We start from the raw sequence: 16,241 nt of genomic DNA on the forward strand, positions 1-16,241 counted from the left end.
CGCCCAGCTAATTTTTTGTATTTTTAGTACAGACGAGGTTTCACCGTGTTAGCCAGGATGGTCTCGATCTCCTGACCTCGTGATCCACCCGCCTTGGCCTCCCAAAGTGCTGGGATTACAGGCGTGAGCCACCGCGCCCGGCCATTAACCACTAATCTTACAAAGCTTTTATCTCAGGCTAGGTGCAGTGGCTCACGCCTGTAATCCTACCACTTTGGGAGGACGAGGTGCGTGAATCACTTGAGTCCAGGAGTTCAAGACCAGCCTGGCCAACATAGCAAAACCCTGTCTCTACTAAAAATACAAAAACATCCAGTCAGGGTGGTGCACACCGGTAATCCCAGCAGTTTGAGAGACCAAAGCAGACGGGTTGCTTGAGCCCAGGAGTTCCAGACCAGCCTGGCCAACATAGTGAAACCCTATCTCTACTAAAAATACAAAAAATTAGCCGAGCATGGTGGTGCACGCCTGTGATACCAGCTACTCAGGAGGCTGCGGTGGCAGGGTTGATTGAGCCCGGGAGTTCGAGGCTGCAGTGAGCCGTGATTGCACCACTGCACTCCAGTCTGGGTGACAGAGTGAGACCCTGTCTTTAGATAGAGAGAGAGAGAGAGAGAGAGATAGATAGATAGATAGATAGATAGATAGATAGATGATAGATAGATAGATAGATAGATAGATAGATAGATAGATAGATAGATGGATATCCACATAGATACATCAAACCTATTATGTCCCAAATCGACCTCCAGTCTTTCCTATTGCATAAATGGTATCCCTGCCCTCCAACTGGGTGAGCCCAAAACTTAGAATTTATCCTGGATTCCTCCATTTCCTTTACCTCCCACTCACATAACTCAAAGGCACATCCCATGGGTCCCCTCGCATACAGCTCTCTTTCCTGACCACTTATCCCCCAGCTTCCCATATTCAATAAACCTTTTAACTCTACCCTGCCACAGGGCATAGAGCTGCAGCTAGCTCTTTCTACAAATGGTTTCACGGCCATCAGTCAAAACATACATCTTCTTTCACCTGGATCAATGCACTTATAAAAGCAAATGCTCAACAGCAATCTTTGATGGCTCCAATACTCATATCAATTAAAAATTTAAACATTACCTTTCAGTCATCCTTCTCATCCTTTTAAAGTGGAATTCCTAAATCTAAAATGGTAAAAATTAAAAAAAAACAAAACACCAAGTTCGTATGGCTCCATAAAATACAGAATAACTTTAACATTTATCTTATAGGCAATATTTTCACTTGTCAATTCTCTCTTTTTTTTGTTTTTTGAAATGGAGTCTCACTCTGTCGCCAGGCTGGCGTGCAGTGGTTGAGATCTCGGCTCACTGCAACCTCCACCTCCCGGGTTCAAGCAATTCTCCTGCCTCAGTCTCCTGAATAGCTAGGATTACAGGTGCATGCCACCACGCCCGGCTAATTTTTTGTACTTTAAGTAGAGACAGGGTTTCACCGTGTTAGCCAGGATGATCTTGATCTCCTGACCTCATGATCTGCCCACCTTGGCCTCCCAAAGTGCTGGGATTACAGGCGTGAGCCACCGCGCCCGGCCCATTTTTTTTTTTTTTTTAAGATGTAGTCTTGCTCTATTGCCCAGGCTGACCCATTGCTCTCATGTATGTTTGTGTGTTTGTTAGCTTGTTTGTTTTTGAGACAGAGCCTGGCTCTGTCGCCAAGGCTAGAGTACATGACTCACTGCAGCCTCGACCTTGGGCTCAAGTGATCCTCCCATCTCAGATTCCCCAGTAGCTGGTACTACAGATGCGTGCCACCAGGACCAGCTAATTTTTGTACTTTTTGTAGAGACAGGGTTTCACTAAGTTGGCAAAGCTGGTCTCAAACTCCTGGCCTCAGGTGATCTGCCCGCCTCAGCCTCCCAAAGTACTGGGATTATGGACATGAGCTACCATGCCCCGCCTATAATTGCTTTTAAACATAATTTTGTACTTTTCCAGGAGCCTCCTAATGCATACTTGTACTGTGTATTCTCGAAATGGATACTCTTTTAAAACATAAAGCAGGCTGGGCGCAGTGGCTCATGCCTGTAATCCCAGCACTTTGGGAGGCCGAGGCAGGCAGATCATCTGGGGTCAGGAGTGTGAGACCAGCCTGGCTAACATGGTGAAACCCTGTTTCTACTAAAAATACAAAAAATTAGCCAGGCATGGTGGTGCGCACCTATAATCCCAGCTACTCGGGAGGCTGAGGCAGGAGAATCACTTGAACCCGGGAGGTGGAGGTTGCAGTGAGCAGAGATCGCACCATTGTACACCAGCTTGGGCAACAAGAGTGAAACTCCATCTCAAAAATAAATAAATAATAAGTAATAAATAAAATGCAGATTAGAAGCCCGTCTGTGACTCAGGTTTTCTCATTTCTCTTAGAATAAAATTCAAACTCCTACAAAAGGCTGCATGCATAGTGCTTCTCTCTCTGCCATACCTAGCTTCACTTTCCTTGCCTGCATCCTATCAGACAGTGTCTATCCAGCCCTTGAATATTTTGTTCCTTTCCTACCTCTTTTTTTCTTTTTTTGAGACAGGATCTCATTCTGTTGCTCTGTCACCCAGGCTGGAGTGCAGTGATGTGATCATAGCTCACTGCAGCCTCGAACCTTGGGGCTCAAGCATGTCCTCCCACCTCAGCCTCCTCAGTAGCTGCAACTACAGGCATGCACCAATACACCTGGCTAATTAAAAAAATTGTTTTACAGATGGGGTTTCTCTGTGTTGACTAGTCTTGAACTCCTAGCTTCAAGCAATCCCCCTGCCTTGGCCTCCCAAAGTTCTGGGATTATAGGCACGATGCACCGCACCTGGCCAGGACTCTCGAACTTACTCTTCTTCATTTGTCCTGAAATCTTTCACTACAGATCCTCACTTAATTCATTCATTCTCATACTGCAGATTCTGGCTCAAAATAGCACTTAGCCAGAAATGTCTTTCAGACTCTCCTATTTTAAGGAGCCTTTGCCCCAAACCCACCCAAGTTCCATCATCCTAAGTGTTAATACTTTTGCTTGATTTTGTTCTTTTCTAGTTTCTGGGTTCTATGCATAGACCATTTTTACTAATACTCATATTATCTTTTAAATACCTTAGAAAGATATTTTAGGTTTCTTCATTTGAGCCATGCACATTCTTTGAAAATTTATCCTAAAATAGCTGGGCGCCCAGCCCACCCCTTGAACCCAGGAGGCGGAAGTGATAGTGAGCCAAGTTTGTGTCGCTGCACTCCAGCCTGGGACACAGAGTGAGACTCCATCTCAAAAACAAACAAATAAACAAACAAAAATGCTGGGCACAGTAGTTCATGCCTAGTCCCAGCTACTCAGGAGGCTGAGGCAGGAGGATCACTTGAGGTCAGGAGTTTGAGATCAGCCTGGGCAACACAGCAAGACCTCATCTCTAAAAAAAATTTTTAATGCTAATGTTTAACTTTGGTTCTGTTGTGATTGGCATATGGTTTACATTATACTTTCTTTTTTTTTCTTTTTTTTTTTTTTTTTTTTTTTGGGACGAATTTTCACTCTGTCGCCCAGGCTGGAGTTCAGTGGCGCGATCTCGGCTCACCGCAACCTCGACCTATCGGGTTCAAGCAATTCTCCTGCCTCAGCCTCCAGAGTAGCTGGGATTAACTGCTGTGGGTGGTGGGTACCACCCACCACCACGCCCGGCTAAATTTTGTATTTTTAGTAGAGATGGGGTTTCACCATGTTGGCCAGGCTAGTCTCAAACTCCTGACCTCAGGTGATCTGCCCACCTTGACCTCCCAAAGTGCTGGGATTATAGGAGTGAGCCACCGTACCCAACCTACATTATATTTTCTCTTTTTCTTTTGAGACAGAGTCTCAGTCTGTTGCCAGGCTGGAGTGCAGTGGCGAGATCTCGGTTCACTGCTACCTCTGCCTCCCAGGTTCAAGCGATTCTCCTGCCTCAGCCTCCAGAGTAGCAGGGATTACAGGCGTGCGCCATCACGCCTAGCTAATTTTTGTATTTTTAGTAGAGACAGAGTTTCATCATGTTGGCCAGGATGGTCTCAATCTCTTGACCTTGTGATCCTCACACCTTAGCCTCCCAAAGTATTGGGATTACAGGCATGAGCCACCACGCCCGGCCTATACTTTCTAACCTACTAATGACAACAAATAAATAGGTACCAGTATTTCAGAAGCACATATTATAATTTGGAGGCTGGCTGCGGTGGCTCATGCCTGTAATCCCAGCACTTTGGGAGGCAGAAGTGGGCAGATCGCCTGAGCCCAGGAGTTCAGGACCAGCCTGGGCAACATGGCAAAACCCCATCTCTACAAAAAATACAAAAGAATTAGCCAGGTGTGGTGGTACGAGCCTGTAGTCCCAGCTACTCTGGAGGGTGAGATGGGAGGATTACATAGACCCAGGGAGGTCAAGACTGCAGTGAGCCGTGATCTCGTCAGTGCACTCCAGCCTGAGCCACAGAGTGAGACCCTGTCTCAAAAATAAGATAAAATAGGAATGAGGGCCAAACATGATGTCTTATGCCTCAGGCATCCTAGCACTTTGGCAGGCTAAAGCAGGATTGCTTGAAACCAGGTGTTCAAGACCAGCCTGGAGAACACAGTGAAACCCTGTCTCTAAAAGAAACAGTTTTTTTATTTTTTTTATTTTTTTTATTTTTTTTTTTTTGAGACGGAGTCTTGCTCTGTCGCCCAGGCTGGAGTGCTGTGGCCGGATCTCAGCTCACTGCAAGCTCCGCCTCCCGGGTTCCCGCCATTCTCCTGCCTCAGCCTCCCGAGTAGCTGGGACTACAGGCGCCCGCCACCTCGCCCGGCTAGTTTTTTGTATTTTTTAGTAGAAACGGGGTTTCACCGTGTTAGCCAGGATGGTCTCGATCTCCTGACCTCGTGATCCACCCGTCTCGGCCTCCCAAAGTGCTGGGATTACAGGCTTGAGCCACCGCGCCCGGCCAAGAAACAGTTTTTTGTTTTTTGTTTGTTTGATTGGTTTGCTTATTTATTTATTTATTTTATTTATTTTATTTATTTATTTTTGAAACGGAGGGAGTCTTGCTCTGTCGCCCAAGCTGGAGTGCAATGGCACAATCTCAGCTCACTGCAACCTCCGCCTCCCAGGTTCAAGCGATTCTCCTGCCTCAGCCTCCTGAATAGCTGGGATTACAGGTGTGCACCACCACGCCTGGCTAATTTTTGTATTTTTTTTAGTAGAGACAGGGTTATCATCATGTTGGTCAGGCTGGTCTCAAACTCCTGACCTTGTGATCTACCCACCTTGGCCTCCCAAAGTGCTGGAATTACAGGCGTGAGCCACCGTGCCCAGCAAAAAAAAGTGTTTTTAATTAGCTGAGTATAGTGGCGTGAGCCTGTAGTGCCAGCTACTCAGAAGGCTGTGGCGGGAAGATGGAGGTTGCAGTGAGCTCTGTACTCCAACCTAAGTGACAGCAAGAACTTGTCTCAAAAAAAAACATAGATAACTTCAGCCGGGCACGGTGGCTCACACCTGTAATCCCAGCATTTTGGGAGGCCGAGGCAGGTGGATCCCCTGAGATCAGCAGTTCGAGACCAGCCTGGCCAACATGGTGAAACCCCGTCTCTACTAAAAATACAAAAAATTAGCCAGGCATGGTGGCGGGCCCCTGTAGTCCCAGCTACTTGGGAGGCTGTGGCAGGAAGATGGAGGCTGCAGAGAGCTGTGATCGCACTCCTGTACTCCAACCTAGGTGACAGCAAGAACGTGTCTCAAAAAAATAGACAAATACATAAAATAAAATCAGAATGAAGCTACCAATGTAATGTTGAGTGAGTGAAATGGTTCAGAACATATTTCTAGATCCTTGATGTTTAATACCGTATCCCTAGTCACAGGTGGCTATAGAAACGTAAACTACTTAAAACTAAATAAAATGTAGAACCTCATTCTTCAGTGACACTAGCCACAGTTTTACTGCTCAGCAGTCAATTGTGGCTTGTGGTTACTATATTGGACAGCACAGATATAAAACATTTCCATTAGTACAGAAATTTCTACAGGTAATGCAGATCTAGAATATGATCCCATTTTATTTTATTTTATTTTACTTTATTTTGAGACGGAGTCTCACTCTGTCACCCAGGCTGGAGTGCAGTGGCATGATCTCAGCTCACTGCAACCTCCTCCTCCCGGGTTCATGCCATTCTTCTGCCTCAGCCTCCCGAGTAGCTGGGACTACAGGTGCCCGCCACCACACCCGGCTAATTTTTTGTATTTTTAGTAGAGACGGGGTTTCACCGTGTTAGCCAGGATGGTCTTGATCTCCTGACCTCGTGATCCACCTGCCTCGGCCTCCCATAGTGCTGGGATTACAGGCGTGAGCCACCGCGACTGGCCAATATGATCCCATTTTAAAATAAAGTCCAAGGCCCCGTATGTAATCCCAGCACTTTGGGAGACGGAGGCGGGCAGATCGCCTGAGCCCAGGAGTTGAAGACCAGCCAGGGCAATGTGGCAAAACCCCATCTCTACAAAAAATACAAAAGAATTAGCCAGGTGTGGTGGTAGAGCCTGTAGTCCCAGCTACTCCGGAGGGTGAGGTGGGAGGATCACCTAGCCCCAGGGAGGTCGAGACTGCAGTGAGCTGTGGTCTGACCAGTGCACTCCAGCCTGAGCCACAGAGAGGGAGGGAAAAGAAAAGGGAACGGTGACAAACAGAGACCGGAAACACAGAGGGATACTGAAGCATAAGGAACGAAACACCCAGAAATACAGAAATTTAGGAACACAAAGAGACCCAAAGATAGTGACAGAGACAAAGAGACACTAAGAGAGACAGAGGAAAGTCTAGAAAGAAGCAATGCAGTGACACCCAGCATCTTCATCCATTTATTGATTGATCGATTGAGACAGAGTCTTGCTCTGTCACCCAGGCTGGAGTGCAATGGCACCATCTCAGCTCACTGCAACCTCCACCTCCTAGATTCTCCTGTCTCAGCCTCCTGAGTAGTGGGGATTATAGGCGTGCACCACCACGATCGGCTAATTTTTCTATTTTTAGTAGAGACAAGGTTTCACCATGTTGGCCAGGCTGGTCTCCAACTCCTGACCTCGTGATTCACCTGCCTCGGCCTCCCAAAGTGCTGGGATTACAGGCATGAGCCACCGCACCCAGCCTTATTTATTTAGAGACAAGGTCTCGCTCTGTCATCCAGGCGGAAGTGCAGTGGTGTGATCACTGCTCACTGCAACCTTAACCTCCCAGAGCTAAGCAGTCTTTCTGCCTCAGCCTCCCAAGTAGCAGGGACCACAGGCATGTGCCACCATGCCAGGCTAATTTTTTATTTTTGTAGAGATGGGATCTCACTGTTTCCCGCGCTGGTCTTGAACTCCTGAGCTCAAGCCATCCTTCTGCCTTGGCCTCCCAAAGTGTTAGTATTACAGGCATGAGACACCACGGCCAGCCTCTCACATCTCTTTAATTTTATATATTTATTATACATATATACACATATATTTATTTATTTTTTTTTTTTGAGACGGAGTCTCGCTCTGTCGCCCAGGCTGGAGTGCAGTGGCCGGATCTCGGCTCACTGCAAGCTGCGTCTCCCGGGTTTATGCCATTCTCCTGCCTCAGCCTCCCGAGTAGCTGGGACTACAGGCGCCCGCCACCTCGCCCGGCTAGTTTTTTTTGTATTTTTTAGTAGAGACGGGGTTTCACCGTGTTAGCCAGGATGGTCTCGATCTCCTGACCTCGTGATCTACACATATATTTATAAATATATAGACATTTATATGTGTATATACACACACAAACACACATATAGAAGCTTTTACTTTAAAGTTTTGATTATTGCTAAGTTTATTTTCATTGTCTCAAGATCTGCTTAACCCTGGAGCCAGGCTGGGTCAGTGGGTCTGTGTGGTGCCTCGAGTACCTGTCTCTGCCCCCTGAAGTTCTGTTTACCAGCTCCAAAAGGCATAGCCTGCAGTCTCAGCAAAAGGATAGATTCCCAGGAAGAGTGTGAGAGAGGTTGGGGGCCTAGATGGGCAGCCCACCCAGCTCACCCCCCAGGCAGGCATGATATCATGATACCAAATACACTAAGTTTGTGTCTGTGTGCATCATGTTCTGGCCCCAGGGAAATGAGAGCTTTGCTAGTGAGCTTGGTGCCATTTTGTGTACCATTTATGCCTAAGGAGGAAAGACTGGATGGAGCAAAGAAAGACCTAAGAGGCCAGTTTATACTCACAAACATGGAAGTCAAGCCTGTCCCACCTTTCCAATGCAATAGAGTACCTACTGGGAAAGCCATGCCCTGGCCTGCCCCTGACAAAACACAGCTGAGGATTCATTCCTCCATTCACTCAATCATACCTTCAACAAAAGTTTGACTGGGCGTGGTGGCTCATGCCTGTAATCCCAACGGCTTGGGAAGCCAAAGCTGGCTGATCACCTGAGGTCAGGAGTTCAAGACCAGCCTAGCTAACATGGTGAAACCCCATCTCTACTAAAACTACAAAAATTAGCCGGGCATCATGGTGCATGCCTGTAGTCCCAGCTACTCGGGAGGCCGAGGCAGGAGAATCACTTGAACCTGGGAGGTGGAGGTTGCAGTGAGCTGAGATCGAGTCATTGCACTCCAGCCTGGGTAACAGAGCGAGACTCCATCTCAAAAAAAGAAGTGTATTGAGTGTTTACTATGTGCCAGCCACTGGGGAGACATCAATGAACAAAATTCACAACCCGCCAGGTGCAATGGTTCACGCCTGTAATCCCAGCACTTTGGGAGCTCAAGGCAGGAGGATCACTTGAGGTCAGGAATTCAAGACTAGCCTGGGCAACACAGCAAGATCCCATCTCTACAAAAAAAAAATTTAAAAATTAGCCAGACTTGGTGGCACACACCTGCAGTCCCCACTACTCAGAGGGGGAGGATCGCTCGAGTCCAGAAAGTCGAAGCTACAGCGAGCTGTGATGGCATTACTGCACTCCAGCCTGGGAGACGGAGCAAGACCCTGTCTCCAAAAAATAATAATAATAATAATTCACATCCTAATGGTGTTGCTGCACTCCAGTGGGGAAAGCGGCCAGTGGAATTCCTTAGAAGGTCCACAGACCTAGGAAGCGACTTCAGGAAATGCAACCAATCCCTGACTTTCTAGGGCCTGAGGAGGCACTTGGCTGGGAACACCCTCCACCTCCCAAGAGAAGCAGCTGACTCCTCCACGAGGAAGCGCTGGACAGCCAGGAGGCACCTCTCATTAACCAAAGTGGGCTGGTGACTTTGAACTCCAGCTCAGAGATCTTCTCCCTGGTCTTGTTCTCAGGACTCATCAGGTTCTCTTTTTCTCTGGACATGGAATCTAGATCTTCAAATTTGAAGCCAAATCTATGGGAGTAAAACAGAGATTTCATTCAAACAAAGGATGTCGTGCAAAACTCAAAAAATAAAATAAAATAAAACAGGCTGGGCGTAGTGGTTCAGGCCTGTAATCCCCAGCACTTTGGAAGGCCAAGGCAGGAGGATTACTTGAGCACAGGAGTTCGAGACCAGCCCTGGCAACAAAAGGAGACCCTGTCTCTACAAAAACATGCAAAAAGTAGCCTGATGTGGTGGTACATGCCTGTAGTCCCAGCTACTCAGGAGGCTGACGTAGGGGGATCCCTTGAGCCCGGGAAGTTGAGGCTGCAGTGAGCCGTGATCCAGCCACTGCACTCCAGCCAGGGCGACAGAGCGAGATCCTATCTCAAAAAATAAAATAAAACAGTAATCCCGGCACTTTGGGAGGTCGAGGCAAGCAGATCACTTGAAGTCAGGAGTTCTCACCCAGCCTGGTGAACATGGTGAAACCCCGTCTCTACTAAAAATACAAAAATGAACTGGGGGTGGGGGGCACGCCTGTAATGCTAGCTACTGGGGATGCCAAGACAGGAGAATCGCTTGAACCCGGGAGGCAGAGGTTGCAGTGAGCCGAGATCACGCCACTGCACTCCAGCCTGGGCAACAGGGCGAGACTCCGTCTCAAAACAACAACAATACAAGCAAACATGAGAAGCTAGATGACTGTAGCTGGCCGATCACCTGCTTGGCAGCCACAGCTTTTACTTGTGTCTTGGGCTCAGGACTCATGGAGCAGAGTGGGTGTTGCCCACAGGACGTATGAATGCTTGGAGCTTACTGGATCCCTGCATCCCTCCCATCTGTGTTCAGTTCACATTCTTAGTATGTCTAACAGGTCTCATGAGTTGCTTCCTTTTTTTTTTTTTTTTTTTTGAGATGGAGTCTTGCTCAGTTGCCCAGGCTGGGGTGCAGGGGAGCAATCTCGGCTCACTGCAATCTTTGCCTCCCAGGTTCAACTGATTCTCCTGCCTCAGCCTCCTGAGTAGCTGGGATTACAGGCAGGTGCCACCACGCCTGGCTGATTTTTTGTATTTTTAGTAGAGACGGGGTTTCACCATGTTAGCCAGGATGGTCTTGATGTCCTGACCTCATGATCCGCCCGCCTTGGCCTCCCAAAGTGCTGGGATTACAGGCGTGAGCCACCGCGCCCGGCTTGAGTTGCCTCTTAATATCCACCCTTCATTTCATCTGTCTATGTCCTTATTTGTAGGGCTCTTGTTCCCTATATAGCAGAATTGAAAATTCCCTTAAAAAAATATACAGCAAACGCACACAGAGGATCAGAGGATGGAGGGGAGAATTTCATGAGATAACGAGGGAAGTATTTAGTACAAAGCCTGGCACAGAGTCCATGTGCAGTACATGTTAATTATTGTGATTATCTAAGGAAAGACAAAGAGACACAGAGAAAAGCAAAAAGGTTGCCTTAGGCCAGGTATGGTGGCTCACACCTGTAATCCCAGCACTTTGGGAGGTCGAGACAGGCAGATCACCTGAGGTCAGGAGTTCAAGACCAGCCTGGGCAACATGGCGAAACCCCATCTATACAAAAAAAAAAAAGACAAATTAGCCAGGCATAGTGGCATGCGCCTGTAATCCGAGCTACTCAGGAGGCTGAGACACAAGGATTGCTTGAACCCGGGAGGCGGAGGTTGTAGCAAGCCAAGATCCTGCCACTGCACTCCAGCCTAGGTGACAGGGCGAGACTCTGTCTCAAAAAAAACAAATAAAGATCAGGCACAGTGGCTTATGCCTGTAATCCCAGCACTTTGGGAGGCCGAGGCAGGCAGATCACCTGAGGTGAGGAGTTCGAGACCAGGCTGGCCAACATAGTGAAACTCCGTCTCTACTAAAAATACAAAAATTAGCTGGGTGTGGCAGCAGGCGCCTGTAATCCCAGCTACTCGGGAGGCTCAGGCAGGAGAATTGCTTGAACCTGGGAGGCAGAGGTTGCAGTGAGCCGAGATCGTGCCATTGCACTCTAGCCTGGGGGACAAGAGCGAGACTTCGTCTCAAAAATAAATAAATAAATAGGCTGGGCACAGTGGCTCATGCCTATAATCCCAACACTTTGGAAGCCCAAGGCGGGCGGATCACAAGGTCAGGAGATCAAGACCATCCTGGTTAATATGGTGAAACCCTGTCTCTACTAAAAATACAAAAAATTAGCTGGCATGGTGGCGGACGCCTGTAGTTCCAGCTACTTGGGAGGCTAAGGCAGGAGAATGGCGTGAACCCGGGAGGCGGAGGTTGCAGTGAGCAGTGATCGCGCCACTGCACTCCAGCCTGGGCAACAGAGCGAGACTCCATCTCAAAAATAAAATAAAATAAAATAATACAATACAATACAATACAATACAATACAATACAATACAATACAATACAATACAAATGTTNAATACAATACAATACAATACAATACAATACAATACAATACAATACAAATGTTCCCTTAGTCCAGGGCAGGGACCAGATACAGAGATACGACTCTAAAGGCAGACATTAGTGTCGGGGTCTGGGTAGTTGGATGGCGAGTGAACAGATGGTTAGCAGGAAGGGAAAGAGAAGAGGAAAGGGTTCTCCATCCACTGGTCCCCAAGTTAATGAGTGGAGGGTCCCAGCCTGCCCCACCAGGAGGGCATACATTTGCATAAGGTCCCTCATCTGCATGGCATCCCAGGGAATTTGCATAGAGATGGCAGCCTGGGCCCACCTCAGTATGACCCCTCTTCCCAAGGGTTGAAACTCCAGCCTATATCACAAAGGCCTAGGGCAATAGGAAAGGGGGAGGAGTGAACCTCAGGATCTGGGGTTCCAGGAAGTAAAGACAAGCAGGTAGTAAACCACCCTTGCTCTTTCACCTTCTGTGGTTCCCAGAGCATGAGCCGCCCTTCAGCTGGCCTTCAGGACCTTCTAAGATCCTGCCCCTCACACACATCCCCCGCTCCTGCTCTCACCACCCGCCTACCTGGAATGTCCTTCCCCATATCCTGCGCTGTGACAAAACTTGCCTATTCTTCAAAGCCTGGACATCCTGAAGAATTCTGAAAGCTTTCACCACCAGCCCCTCCTTTCCCTGCCCTTGGAAATTTACAAAGCTCTGTGCATCTCCCAGACATGTACAGATTTTTGGGGGTATAGATTGTATTAATAAGGTTATATTTGATTGCAAATGCCTATATATATATATATAGTCTCATATATATATAGTCATATATATATGTGCCAGGAGTCATGTCTCATGCTTGTAATCCCAGCAGTTTGGGAGGCCAAGGCAGGAAAATTGCTTGAGCCTAGGAGTTCAAGACCAGCCTGGGCAACCTAGTGAGAGCCTGTCTCTACAAAAAAGTCAAAAGATGAGTCTGGGGGGCCGAGTGCGGTGGCTTACGACTGTAATCCCAGCATTTTGGGAGGCTAAGGTAGGCAACCACTTGAGGTCAGGAGTTCAAGACCAGCCTGGCCAATATGGAGAAACCCCACCTCTAATAAAACTGCAAACATAGCCAGGTGTCGTGGCCCAAACCTGTAGTCCCAGCTACTTGGGAGGCTGAGGCAGGAGAATCACTTGAACCCAGGAGGCGGAGGTTTCAGTGAGCCGAAATCACACCACTTTATTCCAGCCTGCCTGGGCAACAGATCGATATTCTGTATCAGATAAAAATAAAATAAAAATAAAAATTATTCTGGCACAGTGGCGAATGCCTATAGTCCCAGCCACTTGGGAGGCTGAAGTGGGAGGATCACTTGAGCCTGGGAGGTGAAAGCTTCAACGAGCCATGATTGCACCACTGCACTGCAGTCTGGCCAACAGAGCGTGACCCTATCTCAGAATAAGACCCGGGTATGGTAGCCCATGTTTGTAATTCCAGCACTCTGGGAGGCCAAGGCGGGCAAATTGCTTGAGGCCAAGCCTTTAAGACCAGCCTGGGCAACAAGGCAAAAACCCATCTCTACAAAAAAAATAGAAAAATTAGCGAGGCATAGTGGCACATGCCTGTAGTCCCAGCTGCTCAGGAAGTTGACATGGAAGGATCCCGAGCCAGGGAGGTCATGGCTGCAGTGAGCCGTGGTAATGTTACTGCACTGCAGCCTGAGCGACAGAGTGAAACCCTGTCTTAATTAAAAAAAAAAAAAAGACCGAGGGGAGGAAGTGGTTGGGGGGCCACTGCTGCTAAAAGAAAGGAGAGGTTGCCAGGCAGGTAAAATACTTGACATCAGCTCCATAGCTCCATCAGGAAGCATTTGCTCCTACCTATGCCCCTACCTCCTAGTGGTTATGGCTCTTCAGTGAAGTGCCACCTCTGGGACTCCTTGACCCTAAAAGTCAACTCCCCAGGCGGGCGTGGAACCCACCTAGTCATTTGTCAACAAACTTGGTGCTCAGCCTCATGCTTGTGACCCAAGGATGTGAAACTCCACCCTACACCTCTGGGACTTTTTAAAATTTTTTTGGCAGAGCCTTGCTCTGCCGCCCAGGCTGGAGTGCAGTGGCGCAGTCTTGGCTCACTGTAACCTCCGCCTCCCAGGTTCAAGTGATTCTCTGGCTTCAGCCTCCCAAGTAGCTGGGATTATAGGCGCCCGCCACCACATCCCGCTATTTTTTATATTTTTAGTAGAGATGGGGTTTCACCATGTTGGCCAAGCTGGTCTCAAACTCCTGACCTCAGGTGATCCATCTGTCTCAGCCTCCCAAAGTGCTAGGATTACAGGCTTGAGCCACCATGCCCAGCCTTCTGGGGCTTTCTTCCTGGGCTCACCCCTGCTCACAAAGAACAGCCAGGAGACAGCTAAGCCCACTCATTGGTAGGCCAGGAGAAAGGAGGTGCTGGAGAGACTTCTCAGAAGACGACTCACTGGGGACTGGTTATTTTGTTCAATGGAGAAACAGGGGTCCCAGGATTCTGAAAGCAAGTTAGTACCAAGGCTGGCACTAAAACTCAGAGGTCTTGGCCCACTAACCTGGCCTCAGATTGAGAGAGAAGGTCAGAGAGATCTAAAGCACATTTATTGCCAGGCACGATGGCTCACACCTGTAATCCCAGCACTTTGGGAGGCTGAGAGGACCACTTGAGGGCAGGAGTTCAAGACCAGCCTGGGCAACAAAGCGAGAATCAAAGTCTATAAAACATTTAAAAATGCACCGAGCAGCCAGGCACGGGGGCTCACACCTGTAATCCCAGCACTTTGGGAGGCCGAGGCGGGTGGATCACGAGGTCAGGAGATCAAGACCATCCTGGCTAAGACGGTGAAACCTCATCTCTACTAAAAATACAAAGAATTAGCTGGGTGTGGTGGCGAGCACCTGTAGTCCCAGCTACTAGGGAGGCTGAGGCAGGAGAATGGCGTGAACCCGGGAGGCAGAGCTTGCAGTGAGCTGAGATCGCACCACTGCATTCCAGTATGGGAGACAGAGCAGAGACTCTGTCTCAAAAAAAAAAAAAAAATGCACCAAGCATGGTGGCACATGCCTGTAGTCCCAGGTACTCAGGAAGCTGAGGCAGAGGATCCCTTGAGTTGGGAAGTTTGAGGTTACAGGGAGCCAAGATCTGCACTCCAACCTGGGTGACAAAGCACAACCCTGCCTCAAAATTAAATACATAAATTAAGCACGCTTATTTATTTTACTGTTTTATTTTATTATTATATATATATATTTGAGATGGGGTTTTACCATGCTGCCAGGCTTGTCTCAAACCCCTAAGCTCAAGTGATCTGCCAGCTTTGGCCTCCCAAAGTGCTGGGATTGCAGACATGAGCCACTGCGCCAGACCTATTTGTGTATTTATTTATTTTAGAGACAAACTCTCTCTCTGTCTCCCAGGCTGGAGTGCAGTGGCTCAATCACAGCTCACTGCAGCCTCAACCGCCCTGGGCTCAGGTGATCCTCCCACCTCAGCCTCCCAAGTAGGAGTAGCTGCTATGCATTTATTATGTGTGCACTTATTTGTCCAGCCATCCTCACACCCAGCTTGTGCCAAGCCTGAGACACAAGCTATCTGGAGCTCACATGGCATGGAGGTTAAGAGCACAGACTGGCCGGGTGCAGTAGCTCATGCCTGTAATCCCAGCACTTTGGGAGGCCAATGCGGGCAGATCACAAGGTCAGGAGTTCGAGACCAGCCTGACCAACATGGAGAAACCCCTTATCTACTAAAAATACAAAAATTAGCCAGGCGTGGTGGTGCGCACCTGTAATCCCAGCTACTTAGGAGGCTGAGGCAGGAGAATCACTTAAACCTGGGGGACGGAGGTTGCAGTGAGTGAAGATTGACTGTGCCACTGCACTGCAGCCTACGTGACAGAGCCAGACTCCGTCTCAAAAACAAAAAGAGCACAGACCATCTGGGCCCAAAAGAAGCACCCAGCCTGCTATGTATCTTTGCTGGGTGGCTTGGGGCAAATAACCACCCTGGGCCTCAGTTAACTTTTCAGTGAAGTGGGGATCACCATGGTGTCCCCTTCATGGGATCCCTGTGAGGAACTAAGAGAAATAAGGTGCTTAGAAGAGTCAGCTCTGACTCTGCCATTTTGTTTTATTTATTTTTAATTTTTATTTCATTTTTTTTAGACGGAGTCTCACTCTGTTGCCAGGCTGGAGTGCAGTCGTGCGATTTCAGCTCACTGCAAACTCCATCTCCTGGGTTCAAGCGATTATCCTGCCTCAGCCTCCCGAGCAGAGACAGGGGTTCACCATATTGGCCAGGCTCGTCTCGAACTCCTGAACTCAAGTGATCCACCAGCTCGAGCCTCCCAAAGTGCTGGGATTACAGGCGTCACCCACGGCGCCCTGCCCTGGCTCTGCCATTTTGTAACTCAGTGAGTCACTTCATCTCTCTGCTTCAGT

Source organism: Theropithecus gelada, chromosome 19 (genome assembly GCF_003255815.1).
Source record: "Theropithecus gelada isolate Dixy chromosome 19, Tgel_1.0, whole genome shotgun sequence".
Lineage (NCBI taxonomy): Eukaryota > Metazoa > Chordata > Mammalia > Primates > Cercopithecidae > Theropithecus > Theropithecus gelada.